The sequence below is a fragment of the Lemur catta genome, chromosome 1 (genome assembly GCF_020740605.2).
Source record: "Lemur catta isolate mLemCat1 chromosome 1, mLemCat1.pri, whole genome shotgun sequence".
Lineage (NCBI taxonomy): Eukaryota > Metazoa > Chordata > Mammalia > Primates > Lemuridae > Lemur > Lemur catta.
Genome location: NC_059128.1, coordinates 64845919 through 64861390, shown reverse-complemented (window position 1 = coordinate 64861390; position 15472 = coordinate 64845919).

The window sequence follows — 15472 nt, the reverse complement described above, 5'->3', positions numbered from 1 at the left end:
GGCAAGGCAATATTCAAAGAAAAAAAGGCTGACAATTTTCAAGAATTGATAAAAGATAAGAATTCACAAATACAGGAACCATAACTTATGCCAAGAAGAATAAATATACAGAAATCCACATCTAGATATATTTTAATGAAACTGAAGAACAATGAAGACAAAGAAACAATCTCAAATGTTAGAGAGAAAGCACAGATCATTTACAAAGTAGCAACCAACCTGGTAGCACACTTCTCAACAGTCACGGTGGAAACCAGGAGACATCAGAATGATTGAGAGTGCTCAAAAACAGGAAAACTATCTGTGAATATAGAGTTGTATTCCTGGTAAAATAGTAAAATAGTGGTTTCCTGGGGCTGGAGGAGGAGGAAATGGAGAGTTACTGTCCAATAGGTACAGAGTTTTAGTTTAGGAAGATGAAAAGTTCTAGAGTTATGCAGCAATGGTTATACAACGATGTGAATGTACTTAATGGCAATAAAATGTATACTTAAAAATAGTTAATATGGTAAATTTTATATTATAGGTATTTTACCACAAAAAAGGATCTCCTAAAAATATGACTCCATGTATTAGGAAAGGAGATGTGAAAATTTACATTAATAAACATTTAGCTATTTGAAAACATTAAATTTTACTATGAAGAAAGAAGCATATATATACATATATATATGCTTAGAAAAATATCTGAATGGACAAATAGAAAAATGTCTAAAGTAGTTATTACTGGCTGGTGGGCTTTCAGGTGATTTTCATTTTCTTATATTTTATATTCTTATTGTTTTTTAGTGTAAGTGCCATCAAAGCAAACACTTATATTCTTATTTTTATCGGTATTTTCTAATTTTCATAAAATGAATTCATGAAATGAGCATAGTAATACTGTAATTCAGCTTCCTCTTTGCCCCCAGGACATTGTCCAGAGATGTAGCAGCTTCCCTCTCCCACCGGCCCTACCCTAACCTATAAATCTACTCTTTGCTGCTCCTTCCTGGTATCCTGCAGCTGTAAGTAGGCCTGCTGACATCACCTTTGATATTTGATAGATGCTATTAGCTCTCAGAGTTCCAATATGATGAGCAAGATTTGACAGACATAAGCAGAGGAGGTGATTCCAGGCAGAGAGGCTGCCATGAGCCAAGGGTAACGCCCACAGTGTGAACTTCGTGCAGTTGGGACTGGCTGAGTGGCTCCCCCACCCAGGGCATGATGATCATCGTGGACAGTGATAAAAGGTGGTCTTTTCCACACTTGATAGTTTGCAAAGCACTTTCACAGTACATCATCACAGTCCTGTGAGGCTGGATTTATTGTCCAAAATTTGCAGATGAAGAAATAAAAAGGCTTTATTTTTTTTTGACTGGATGTGAGCAACAAACCTAGAGTGATACGAACCCTTTTTTACTGTGGCAGTGCAGCAAGGCTGCTCCAGCTCATAGGGAACCCAGAGGGGGAAAGGGTGTAACTGTGGGCAAACGAATTGTCACTTTTGGGGACTGACTGGGCTATCCTCAACTTAGAAAAGTCACAAAACAAGCCCCAGGCTTTGTACGGAGAAGAGTTATGGGGAACACTTTCCACTTGGAAAGGGACACCACCCACTACGGCCCCTGCTTCTTCCTGCCGTGGAGGTACTTTCCTTTTGGGAGCCCCCTCCAGTGACCAGGGTGTGCTCTTCTCCTTTAGGATTCCAAGCAAGTCAAAAGCCTCTTTTTACTTGTTTTTCCTTAGCAGAGTGGAGAGACTGATGCTTTCACAAGGAACCACACTGCCTCTAGCTCACTTATCTCCCCTGTGCTCACCTGTCCCAGCAAAACAGCATCCCTGTGCCTCATCTGTTTCAGTGCAGAGTGCATTTTGGAGCTGTGTCCTGGAGTGTCCCATTGACAGAATCTAAGTTGCCTGTCTGCGCCCTCAAAGAAAGGGAGGCTGGGAAGGGTGACTTCTTTTGATTCTACATTTGCACCGTGGGTCTAGAAAGGTTTTGAACAGCTATAAATGAAAAACATCATTTATAAGAGAATATAATGTCAGCAGGCCTACTTATAGTTGCAAGACATCAGGAAGGAGCAGCAAAGAGTAGATTTATAGGTTAGGGTAGGGCTGGTGGGAAAGAAAAGCTGCTACATCTCTGGACAACGTCCTGGAGACAAAGAGGAAGCTGAACTGTGGTATCCCTACACTCATTTCATGAATTCATTTTATGAAAATTAGAAAATACAGATAAAAATAAGAAGGTCAGTGTTTGCTTTGGGGGTGGAAACAACCATAATGCACCTTTTTGTCAGTGTGGAGTCCTTCTCTCTTTCTTACTGTGTCTAGTTAACGTAAAGAATCTAAGTTCCCTGCTCCCTCAGCCCCTCTCATCCCATGGGGCAGGGCACAGCTTCCAACTACTTTCCCAGCTGAGTGTCCTGCTTTTTCTGTTCAGGGAGTTGAGTGTGGCCTAATGTTCAATGGTATAAGCTCTCATCGGGCTTCCTGGAATTGAATTCTGCTCTGTCCATTACTAGCTGTTGGACCTTTAGCAAGCGTCTCAACCTCTCGGCGGAGTTTGGGTTAATTATAGTACCTACTGGATTGGCTTGTTGTGGGGATGAAATGCAATAGGCATGAAAGAATACAGCACATTTCCAGATACATATTACCTGCTCAATAAGTGAGAGGCATTATCACAATAAGCATTATTGTATTTCCAATCTGAGCGACATTTCTGGCTCACAATTTATTTGTAGAGCAGAGAAAACTGATTTAACTACTGTTCAGTGAAATGGCTGACTCTTCCTACTGATAAATTCCCAGCCCCACCCTTTCCTCCAAGGGCCCCTTTAATGACTCACCCCTCGGGTATTCTCTCCTCTCTCCCAGCCAGCTGTCCTGAAGGAGCCACTGAGGGAGTCAGTGTGTCCCTGCCTGAGGTCTGGAGGAGAGAGGGCTTCAATCCTGGCTTCAATCCTCTGGCTTCTCTGCTGAAAGGCTCTTGGCGTTCGTTGCCTGGTTCAGAGATCCTCAACAAGCTTAAGAGGGTCATAGTGTTGACCCAAGGATAGGCTTTGGGCCTGAGGCAGCTGCTTGGGGTGCCCTGGGCCATGTGTCCTCAGGCTGCCTCTAATTTTGAGCTGCAGCTGTGGCCAGAGGTCCTATGACCCTCCCAGTGCCCCATGCAAAGGGCCTTGTTGCTGCCTTTCTCCCTCAGCTGACAGAGTGTGGGGAGAGCAGAGGAGAGAGAACGCTCTGAGGGCAACCCTTAACCAACGGAGGACATGGGTCAGTGCCCGTGTCCTTTCTGAGGTGTGTTGTACAGTTCTTCAGAGTCTCTCTGGCTTGTCTGAACTCCATGTCAGTAGCCAGCTCAGCATGTAACATTTTATTGCCATTTTCTCCTTCCCCGACTCACATTTTTTTGCTCTTTCCTCCTGATCCCTGGAACCACCCCCAGGAAGTCTCAAGTCCAGGTCTCAGGCACTGTTTTCAGGGAACACAATTTCAGACACACCCTCTGCCCTGTTTCCTCCTCATTGTTTCTCCTCTGAATGTCTCTGTGACAAAGATCCCTGTCGGAAAGGAAAGAGGAAAGGACAGAAAGGAAGGGAACAGAAAAGGACCTAACCACCTCAGAGATGGGGCCTGATGTGTACTGGGGCCCACAATGTGCTAGGGACACTCTCCCACCTTCATATCATTCTAATTCTAGCAACAAACCTGTGAGGCAGAATATTAGCCCCATTTTATGGATGAAGAAACTTAGGAAGCCCAGGAGAAGTTAGGTGACCAACCCAAAGTCACATAGTGACTTTGTGGCAGAGCAGGGTTTGAAACCCTGATCTATGCTCTTTTGCCTACCTTCCTTTTTGGGCGAGGTCCTTTGACAGAATCTGGAAGAGATACTTTGCATCAAGTGCATTTATTAATTTTTTAGATTAAATATTTTAGCAGCTTTACTGAAGTAGAGTTGACATTCAATAAACTGTACATATGTAAAGTATACAATTTGGTAAATTTTGACATATTAATGTGTATATACCCATGAGATCATCACCACAATTAAGACAGTGAACATATCCATAACCCCCAGAAGCTTCCTTGTGCCCCTTTTCAATCCTTCCCTTCCGCCCTCTATGTCATTCCCACTTTCCTGGTGACCACTAATCTGTTTGTTGTGACTTTAGATCGGTTTGCCTTTCCTATTTTATATAAAACGAATCACATAACATGTATTCTTTTTGTTTAGATCTCTTTCACTTAATGTGATTATTTTGAGATTCATCCATGTTGTTGTGTGCATCAATAGTCCATTCCTTGTTATTGCTGAGTAGTATTCCTTTAGTACACATATATCACCATTTCTTCATTCACCTGTTCATGGGCAATATTTTTTGGCAACAAATAAATCTCCAATGAATATTCATGCACAAGTCTTTCTATGACATATGCTTTCAATCTTGGGTAAATATTTAGGAAAGGAATGGCTCAATTACATGGTAGACATATATTTAACTTCTTAAGAAATTGCCAAATGGTTTTCCAGAGTGGTTGCTCTATTTTACATTCTCATGTATATATGAGAGTTCCAGTTCTTCCACATCCTTGCCAACATTTGTTATATTCAAGTCTTTTTAATATTAGCTATTCTGATAGGTATCTCATTGTGATTTTAATTTGCATTCCCCTAATGACCAGAGATATGAGCATGTTTTCATGTGCTTAGTTGCTGTCTATTTATCTTCTTAGGTGAAATGTCTGTTCAGATTTTTTGCCAGTATTTTATTAGATTGTTTTCTTATTACTGAGTTTTGAAAGTTCTTTATGTATTTTGGATAGAAGCCCTTTTTCAGACACATCACTTAAAAATACTTTCTCCCTGTCTATGTCTTGTCTTTTCATTTTCTTAACAGTGTCTTTCAAAGAGTAAAACTTTTACTTTTGACAAAATCCAACTGGTTAAGTTCTTCTTTTATGGATTTTGCTTTTGGTGTTGTCTATAAGAAATGTTTGTCTCATCCAAGGTCAAAATGATTTTCTCTTATACTTTTTTGTAAGTTTTAGAGTCTAGGTTTTACATTTATATCTGTTAGTTTTTGTTTTTAAATAGTAGATCTATTGATTTTTAAAGGTTTGGGCATTCCTGCTTATATGTGTTTGTGTGCATCTGCGTGTGTGTATGTGTGTGTGTGTGTGTTTGTATTTCTTGGATTTTCTTTGAACTTTTCCCTTAGTTTTTAAGAAAGTTCATTTTGAAAGTGTAAGATTGACTTACCTTTGATAATGAAACTACCAACAGGCAATTTGTATAACTTAGGCCAGGTTTTACATGGAAGAGAATGCCCTCCATACCTGCAGCTTTGGTGTGGAGGTGGACAGGTACCCCAAATGAGCATCAAGGATGCTTAAATGACCACTGTTGGCATCTGAAGATGTGCCTTCTGGGGTTCTCTGTCAAAGGCTTAAAGAGTTTTGCTTTGTTTTAATATCAGAAGCTGTGGGCCAGGTGTGGTGGCTCACACCTGTAATCCTAGCACTCTGGGAGGCCAAGGCAGGAGAATTGCTTGAGGTCAGGAGTGCAAGACCAGCCTGAGCAAGAGTGAGAACCCATCTCTACTAAAAATAGAAAAAATTAGCTGGGCAACTAAAAACAGAAACAAACAAACAAAAATTAGCTGGGTGTGGTGCGAACACCTGTGGTCCCAGCTACTCGGGAGGCTGAGGCAGGAGGATCACTTGAGCCCAGGAGTTTGAGGCTGCTGTGAGCTAGGCTGACAACGGCACTCACTCTAGCCCAGGCAACAAAGCAAGACTCTGTCTCAAAAAATAAATATACATATCAGAAGCTGTGGAAAGGTTTTGAGCTATGTTGCAACATGATCAGACCTGTGACTCAGAAAGACCAACCCAGTGGCTGCCTGGAGCATGGATTGAGATGAGGAGAACAGGAGCCCACAGTCAGGGCAATTCATGTGAGAGATAACGAGGAGCTGAACTGAGTTAACCCCAGTGGGGATCGAGATACCTCTGAGGTATTAACAGAAGAATCCAGGGACGAGAGAGAAGCAACATTTGAAGTTTCTATTCCGGGAAGTTGAGAGAATGGTAATGCCATGAACCGAGATGTGGACCACAGAAGGGACACAGATTATGTGGGAATGGCTTGTGTTTGGATGTGGATATATTTGTGCGAGAGCCATGTACTGCAGTCTACCTCAAGTCTGTACCTTGATCTTCACATTCTTCTTTAGGTCTATATTAGTCAGCATTCTCAGAGAAACAGAAACAACAGGATGTGTATGTAGAAGGAGATTTGTTATAAGGAATAGGCTCATGTGAACTTTGAGTAAAGCAGATTGTCCTCCACAATGTAGGTGGGCTTCCTCCAATCAGTTGAAAGTCTGAATAGAATAAAAAGATCAGTGTCCCCAAACAAGAGGGAATTCTCCAGAAGACTGTCTTTGGACTTTATCTGCAGCATTGGTTCTCTTGGGTCTTGAGCCTGCAGGCCCACACTGCAGATTCTGCACTTACCAGCCTTTATAATTACTGCCCACCACATCTGTGGCTGAACTCAGACGTGTGACAGGTGGACCAGGGCAGGTTGTCTGCTAGAGATGATAAACAGGGTGAGAACTCACATAACCTGTGCAGTTTTTCAGTAACGAGGATTTGATGACCTTTGAGAAAGAAGTTTTATGTTTCATTTTGAGTCAGTTAATGAATGGGTAGGATCCGAGGAAGTAGAAGCAGAGTGTAGATTACTGTTAAGAAGTTTGGTTGTGAAGGGAAGGATAGAGATACATGTTAGATTAGCATAATGATCGAGGGAATTTTTTTTCTTTCTTTCTTTTCTTTTTTCTTTTCTTTTCTTTTTTTTTTTGGAGGGATAACTTGTGGCTGTGGAGAAGAGGGAGTGGAAGTACAGGGAAGAATCACAGCCCTAAGAGAGGGAATGAGGACCCAGAATGGTGGGTAAGGATGGGTTTCAAAGGCACAGGTGGAAGGATTAGCTTTGCACAGAGGTCAGAACATCTTTTTGTAAAGAGAACAAATAGAAAATAGGTGAAGATAGTGAGTTATATTGAGGAGATAGGAAGGAAAGTAGTTAATATCTGCTCAGACAAGCAGAGAGAAGAGAGTGTGTAGTGTAGTAGGAACTCAGGTTTGGAGTCAGAGTGACAGACCTGGTCTGGGATTTAAGCCTCACAACTTCAGAGTTTTCCTTGGGAAAATGCATTAATCTCTGTGAGTGTCAATTTCCTTATACATAAAATGGGGAACTACTTAACATGGTCAGTGGGTAGACAGAAGTATATGATGCATATTTTATAGTGTCTGGCACATAGTAGACACTCAATAGAAAATAATTGCTATTAAGTTAAGTAGTTTTCTGAGTGAGAAAAATTAAGTGGGACTTGGACATGGATCAGGTCCTATGAGAAGTGGGAAATATAGACAATATCATTTATTGGAGTCTTTTCAGTCCTAGACTTTACATTTGGTTATTTTTATAGCTTTCATTTCTCTGCTGAAATTCTCCATCTTATCACCAATTTTCTTAAATTTATTACCGTTATTTCAAAATTCATGTCTTAGAACTCCAATATCTGGATCAGTTATGGGTCCGTTTCTGATGACTATTTTTTTCTCTTAGTTTTCAGTCATTTTATGATATTTCCTGGTATTCCTGGTAATTTTTGATTGAATGACTTATTTTTTATGAAAAAATTATAGAGATAGTTTGAGTCTCTGAATAATATTAGATTTCTCCAGAGATAATTTACTTTTATTCTGTCAAGCAATTAGAATAGGGGAAAATCACTTTAATTCAATATGGGACTGAGTTGATTTGAAGCTGATTCAGTCTTTGTGAGGGCTGATTTCTTTCCAGACTGCTCTCTGTGCCAATTATCAATTTATTACCTTTCAGCTCTAAATCCACCATTCACTTCCTGCTTTACAATTCTAGAGCTGAATTCTATAAATACAAAAGTCCCCCCCCCTTTTCCATGGTTTTGCTTTCTGTAGTTTCATGATCTGTAGTTTACAAACTCTGCACACACCAGCTTCCCTTCACCTTTAGCCATGAGTGGAAGCATCTTGAAATCCTCACCAGAAACAGATGCTGGTGCCATGCTTCTTGCACAGCCTGTAGAAACATGTGCCAAATAAAGCTTTCTTTATAAATTACTCAGCCTCAGATTTTCCTTTCTAGCAACAGAAAAATGTACTAAGACAGTAAGATAACATATTCACAGGTTTCTGGGAATTAGAACATGATTATCTAATAATTGAGGGGGTGGGCATTATTCTGGCTACTAAATCTTATTTCTCAGAGCCATGTATTCTGCTATTGGATAAACAATATTTCATGTTAGTCACTAGGTATAAGTACACTGAGCACTTAAGTTCAATATGGTATCTCCCTTATGGTGAATTAAATAATTGTTTAATTTCTCTAACCTATAGGTAGGATTTTTTTTTTTTACTAGAGATGGGGTCTTGCTATGTTGTCTAGGAATTTGGACTCAAACTCGTAGGCTCAAGGGATCCTTCCACCTCAGTCTCCTGAGTAGCCAGGCCTATGGGCACATGCCACCATGCCTGGTTTATAGGTAGGATTATATGCACAAAAACTTTAGGCATTTGGAATTGGATGTGGGGTAAATATTAGGCAAAAGAAAATGATACTTCTTCCACATTCCAGCAAGGTAAGCTAGATGGGTTCTGTGGGACCAGGTAGCAGTTCCTATAGAACAATTTGAAGGTGATGAGAAATGTGGTATTTTAGGGTTGAATTTTTGCTTCCAATGGCATTGAGAATAAAAATATTAGAACATAGTATATTTACATCAAAGCCCAGAAGAAAATACAGCACTGCTGCATGCATCCTTCTCTCTGCAGATGTCAGATACAAACTGAATTTCGAAACCAATCTTGCAACTTGTTGAATTGCAGATAAGTTTACAACCTCACCAGGTTTCTTCAGTGAAAGGAAGAATAATGATCTAGAAAAGGATCAGGATCTCGACAATCCAAATATGGCTATAAGAAAAAAACTATAAGTTTTGGGAAAACCCAAACCCATAGTCCCCTTTGAAACATTTCTCACTGTGTTCTTTTTTTTTTTTTTTTTTTTTTTTTTTGAGACAGAGTCTCACTTTGTTGCCCAGGCTAGAGTGAGTGCCGTGGCATCAGCCTAGCTCACAGCAACCTCAGACTCCTGGGCTTAAGTGATCCTACTGCCTCAGCCTCCCGAGTAGCTGGGACTACAGGCATGAGCCACCATGCCCGGCTAATTTTTTTGTATATATATTTTTAGTTGGCCAGATAATTTCTTTCTATTTTTAGTAGAGACGGGGTCTCACTCTTGCTCAGGCTGGTCTCGAACTCCTGACCTCGAGCGATCCACCCGCCTCGGCCTCCCAGAGCTAGGATTACAGGCGTGAGCCACCGCGCCCGGCCTTCACTGTGTTCTTACAGAGGAGAGAGAGAGAGAGAGAGACTCTGCTTTGCCATGCCCCACCTCCTATACCTCATCTCCTTAGGCTCATCCTCTGACTAGATGAACTGGAGGGTCAGAAGCAAAAATATCAGAGTAAAGAGGAATGATGCCCAGAGGTAGCTGCAGGAATTTTCCAAGGTTGAATCTGGGAAATTTTATGTGACCATAGTATTTAATGCATGTGATCCTGAATTTAATTGGATCATAAATATTATCCCAAAAGGTAGAATATGACTTTAGAGTGGACCAAATTAATTGCAATAATGTTCTATAATGTATATTACAAATGCTTAGCCCACAAAAAAGCTCAACATCTGCCCCTTTAAATGTCTTGATGGTCTTGCCATTTGCCTGATGACTCAGGAGAAGCAAAGTTATTGATGACACTGAGGCCTTAGAGATAGGTGTCCTTGGTCACAGAGGGAGAACTCTGAATAGTTGCCATAGATAACATCAGGGACAGCACCTCTAAAATAGCATAACAATGAATCTCATAGAGCTATTTCTTTTTAACTATGAACATATCTTGTTTTGTTCTGTGTAAAACATAATGAGAATAATTATGTAGTAAGTAAAGAATATCCTGTATTAGAAGAAAGAGATAACATGGATAATTGGAATCTGTGGGTAATCCCAAACCCATTTCTCTAATTTGCAGAGGATGCTAATTGATGCCAACAGCTTTTCTCCCCGTCTTCCTTAGTAATAGAACCTGACATTTTTAGCTAGACATATGTCCACTTGGAGTAAATACATTTCCTAGCCTCCCTTGCAGCTATATGTGGCCATGTGACTAAATTCTGGCCAATGGATAGTAGATATGAATGGTGCAAGGAGGAAGGGGGTGTGCCATTCTTCTGCTCTTCTTCTTGTTGGTTTAAATGTGGATGTGATGGCTGCACTTAAGTGGCTACTTTCTATGCAGTGGAGTGCTAAGGCTGGTGCAGCAGCAAGATAGGAGCTTGGGAGCCTGCCGGTTGTGGTGCTGCCATACTAGGTCTTGAGTACCCACCCACCTGCAGAGCCTTTACATGAGAGAAAAATAAACTACTTCATTTAAGCCACTGATATTTCAGGTTTTTACGTCATTACACAGCTGAGTCTAATTCTAATGGATGCACCTAGTTATTTATTCATTTATTTATTTTGAGACAGAGTCTCACTCTGTTGCCCGGGCTAGAGTGCCGTGGTGTCGGCCTAGCTCACAGCAACCTCAAACTCCTGGGCTTAAGCAATCCTACTGCCTCAGCCTCCCAAGTAGCTGGGACTACAGGCATGCATCACCATGCCCAGCTAATTTTTTCTATAAAAAAAATTAGTTGTCCAGCTAATTTCTTTCTATTTTTAGTAGAGACAGGGTCTTGCTCTTGCTCAGGCTGGTCTCGAACTCCTGAGCTCAAATGATCCACCTGACTCGGCCTCCCAGAGAGCTAGGATTACAGGCATGAGCCACCACACCTGGTCACACCTAGTTATTTAAACATCATCTCTTACCAAGTCTTCAATTAGTCAACAACCATCTTCTATCAGTCTTTGTGGCCCAGAGCTTAGCATGGTGTATAATGTACTCATCATAGATATTCAACAAATGTGAGAGACTGAATATACAAATGGACAATGGTCAGACTGTATATAAAAACAGAATTCTGACCCACAATCTGCAGCAATTAGTTCAGGAAGCCAACCCATTATCTACAGTGACCAGCCCAAGAAGCGAACCTATTATCTGTAAGTCAGGCTCATAGGAAGTCGGACCACTATCTCTGGCAACCAGCCCAGGAAGCCAAACAATAACCCCTGTAAAAATCTGCTCCACACAGCCAGGACTTGATTAATAACTGACACCTTCTCTATTTTTTGTCCCCTCTTACAACTTAGGGCCAATCAGAGAAAGCCAACTATATACACCTAACCAGTCACATAGCATGCCCTGCCTCTGGTTAGCATGCCCACAGCTTCCCCATGCCACAGTCTCCCATCAGGGCATACCTAAAGCCTTTCCTGTATCCACTATGAAGCTATCTCACTCCTCTGCCTACCTTTGCGTCTCTACCAAAACAGAAGTGATGGTGGCTGATTCCCTTGCAATAGCAAGCTCTGAATAATTAGTCTTTGCCTGTTCTCATTTGGTTGGTCTTTATTTATTTCCACAAATGTTTGCTAAACGGATCAAACATAAAATGTAGAGGACTTTGGGAGATAAATAAGGTTCCTCTTCTTAGAGAATTTACACTCAAGTGGGGTACACAGACATTAAATAAGTACCTACACAGTTATTACAATGGGATGTGTGTTATGAATGACAGGAGGATGACACAAGACTATAGCTGAGATCCAGAGATGAGTAGAAGTCAGGCAGGCAAAGAGGGTTGTGTGGAAAGAGATCCAGGCAGGAGGAACAGCATCCATAAAGCACTGGAAGCAGAAGGAACTTGGTGCATACCAGGAACTAAAAATGTCCAGCACCATGAAGAGACCGTGCTTCAGATACCACTGACTAGTTCCCCAGAACCACTCTGGTTCCCATCCTTCCTGAAACTTGAATCTCCTTTTCTTTCAGTTCTGTGAGCTCTCCTTTCAATATATTCTTCTTTTGCTTAAGTCATACGAAATCAGTTTCTGCTACTTCCAAGCAAACATTTCTTATTGATAAAATTCCTTTGTTATATCTCCTGAATTATTTGTTATTGTTAAACTGTTTTATTATTATAAAACTTTTTTGTGTAGTTATGTCTTATCTCCCAATTAGATAGTATGTACCTTGAATGAGCCACTAAGTTTTGGGGTGACTTGCTATACAGCATTTGTTCAGGCTTGAGGTCTAGGATCCAGGGCATGAGATCTGGGCTCTTGAACCTGAGCTTGGTACTACAATGCAATGAGGCTTGAGGGTCTTGCGGGGAGGGGTTGAGTATGAGAGGGAAGTGAATTGTTATAATCAGAGGGCAGATTGTGACAGATTGTTTTCCAAAGATGGTCACATGCATATGTTTATCCCATTTTACATACTCTTCTTACAGTATATCCAATACTTCTTCCACCTAGAGGTGGGGGTCTATGTTCTCGACCCTTGATTCTGGCCAGGGGCTGTGACTGCCCTGACTAATGGAGTACAGCTATCTGACTTTCAAGACAAGGTCATAAAAAAGGATGTAGATTCTGCTTGGGGGGTCTCTCTTGATGCTTGCCATGTTGAGGCAGCCCAAACCTCATGGAGTAGTCACATGTATGTGGTACAGCCAGTTCCCTTAGCTAAAGTCTCAGCCAACAGTCAGTATCAGCCACTAGACATGTGGTGATTCTAGTTCCTAGCCTTTGAGTTGTCCACCAGACACTGCCGAGCAGGGAGAAGCCTTCCTCACTGCACCTTGTCTGAATTTCTTACCCACAGAAACCATGAGAGATAATGATTGATTATTGTGGTTTAAAGCCACAAGGTTTTGGAAGTGATTTGTTTTGCAGTAATAGATAACTAATACATTATGTGACAATTTGGAATGTTTGTTTGTGTTTAAAATTTTTCAAGTGAGACACTTGAAAGCTATTAGCTTCAATCTTGGAAAAATAAATCACATTGCAATTTCTGAATTTATTGTGAAATAGGATTTTTATGAATCATGCCAATCTTACCCTTAGGTTTAAGATTTTTTTTTCTAGAAATTTATATATCTGTTACTTCATGTGAAGAAAATTTTCAAAATTAAAATTAATATTCAAGCATAAAAAGGAATAAAGTACTCATATATAGTACAACATGGATGAATGCTGGAAACACTATGCTAAGTGAAAGAAGACAGACACAAAAGGCCACATATTGTATAATTTAATTTATATGAAATGTCCAGAATAGGAAAATCCATAGAGATAAAAAGCAATTAGTAGTTTCCAGGGGTTCGAGGAAAGGGAGAATGGGGAGTGACTACTAATAGATATAAGGTTTTATCAATGTCCTAGAATTAGGTATGGTGATGGTTGTACAATGTCCCAAATACATTAAAACCCACTGAACTGTACAATTAAAAGAGTGAATTTGTGGTATGTGAATGATATCTCAATAAAAATTAAAATTATTAAAAAGTTTTCTTTTATCAACTAGGAGTGAGATAGGTCGACAAATCTATACTGTTTATTGAAGATAAACATGAAAATCAATTTTGACAAAGTCATTGACAAATTTGTAAAAGTTAAGACTCAAAACAGAAAAAAATAGTAGTTATTTTTCATTCTTGTGATATACCAATATGAGATGTTTTTCCTTTTCAAAAACAAAAAGCATATTAATATAATTACTAACCCACTGTGTTTTTACTTTATTGTAAGTATATATATATATATATATACACACTTATGTATACTTTATACTTATATACTTTATGTTTATATATACTTTTACATGCATAGAAAACGGGCATTATTATACATATGTGGTTAGTGAAAGAAAGTTTTTGCTCTCTGCATTTCTTTTCTGGCTATTGGTATGTATCATGATTAATAGTAAAAAAATATTTTTTTTCCTATAGAAGGAGAAGGGCTTTAAAAATTATATGCTCCAGTTGTTAAATATGTAAGGTATGCCCTTGGTGTTAGATATTGTTATTGAGAGTCTATATCAGAAAAAGTTAGGGTCTGAACTGGGATGACAATGAAGGGAATGAAAAGGAAGGCTATACACTGCAGGAGTAAAACCGACAGGTCTCTACAGTTATGGAGACAAGGAAGAGGAAGATGTCAGGGAGGAAATATATTACCAACCTGATAAAAACTGGCAATTATGGGGGGCTTGGCTTACAAAATGTATGTACCCAATACCTACAACTGCCTCTGAATATAGATGAATACATTTTTTTGTTTGAATGAATTATCTTGCATTGGACACTTGCCTCACATACTCTCCATTCATCTTTTACTCCAGCTATTACTATGGTAACCAACTGTTTTGCAGCCCTCACTCGACAGTACCTGGCCCCTGCTACAGAGTCTATCTTTTGCCTTTGCCCAGGGGCTTCTTTGCTGCAGCCTTGTGGGACACTGTGATGCTGACAGTGGTGTAAACCTGGAAGAGTAATGGAATTAATACTGATAGGCAACTTTTGACTACAGGGGTGGGAGCCAGAGTGTAAATATTCCCCTTCTCTGTCTCTTCAGTCACATTCTATATGGCTTCACAGAAGTTCCCCAGTGGGATAATGTTCCAGTTGCTCAGAGTGGTGACCAGTTCAATACCACACCCTTGGATGGGCTTTCCCAGGTTCACTTTTCCCAGTCCTCCACCTCTGCTCCTTGTGATTGCTTTCCACTATAAACTACCTGCATCTCGTTCTTGTCCCAGGTTCTACTTTTGGGGGAGCCAAGCCCAAGACAGATTCATACGTAAAATGTGGTGTAGTGAATTAGCATGGGACAAGGACACAGGAGGCCTGGGTTCCAGATATGTTACTAACCTGATTTGTGGAAGGCACTCTATCAACTAAAAGGTGGGCACTTTCATCACCATTTCTAGATGCACAGGTAAGTACATCCGAAAATTACAGAAGATCTCCCAGGCATTTGTCAACTGAGGGGAAAAAAGCAGGTCAAGAAAAAAATGCTTGTAGCATGATTTCACGTCAAGAGCATGTGTGTGTGCATACATGTTAGTAAATGCATACAAAATGGTGGACTATCACAGTTTACTACATATTTTTGTGTGGCTTAAATCGTTTACGAGAAGAATGCATCTTGTGTAATTACTGAATTATGCTTGTTAAAGTGCATAGCAGAAGGCCAAGCGCGCCACCACCCAAGGTTAAGAAAGCCGCGCCGTGCCCAGGAGTGCGCGCTAGGGGGCAGCGGAGCAAGAACTCAGGCTAGGCGGCGCGAGAAACCGCGAACTGGGGAGGAAGGGCGGCTGGGTCTTTGTGGTCGCCAGGGGGCAGACGTGCAGGGCAACAAACCCACAACTACACGCTCTTCCCAGGCTCCAGCCAGCCAGGACACTTCAGA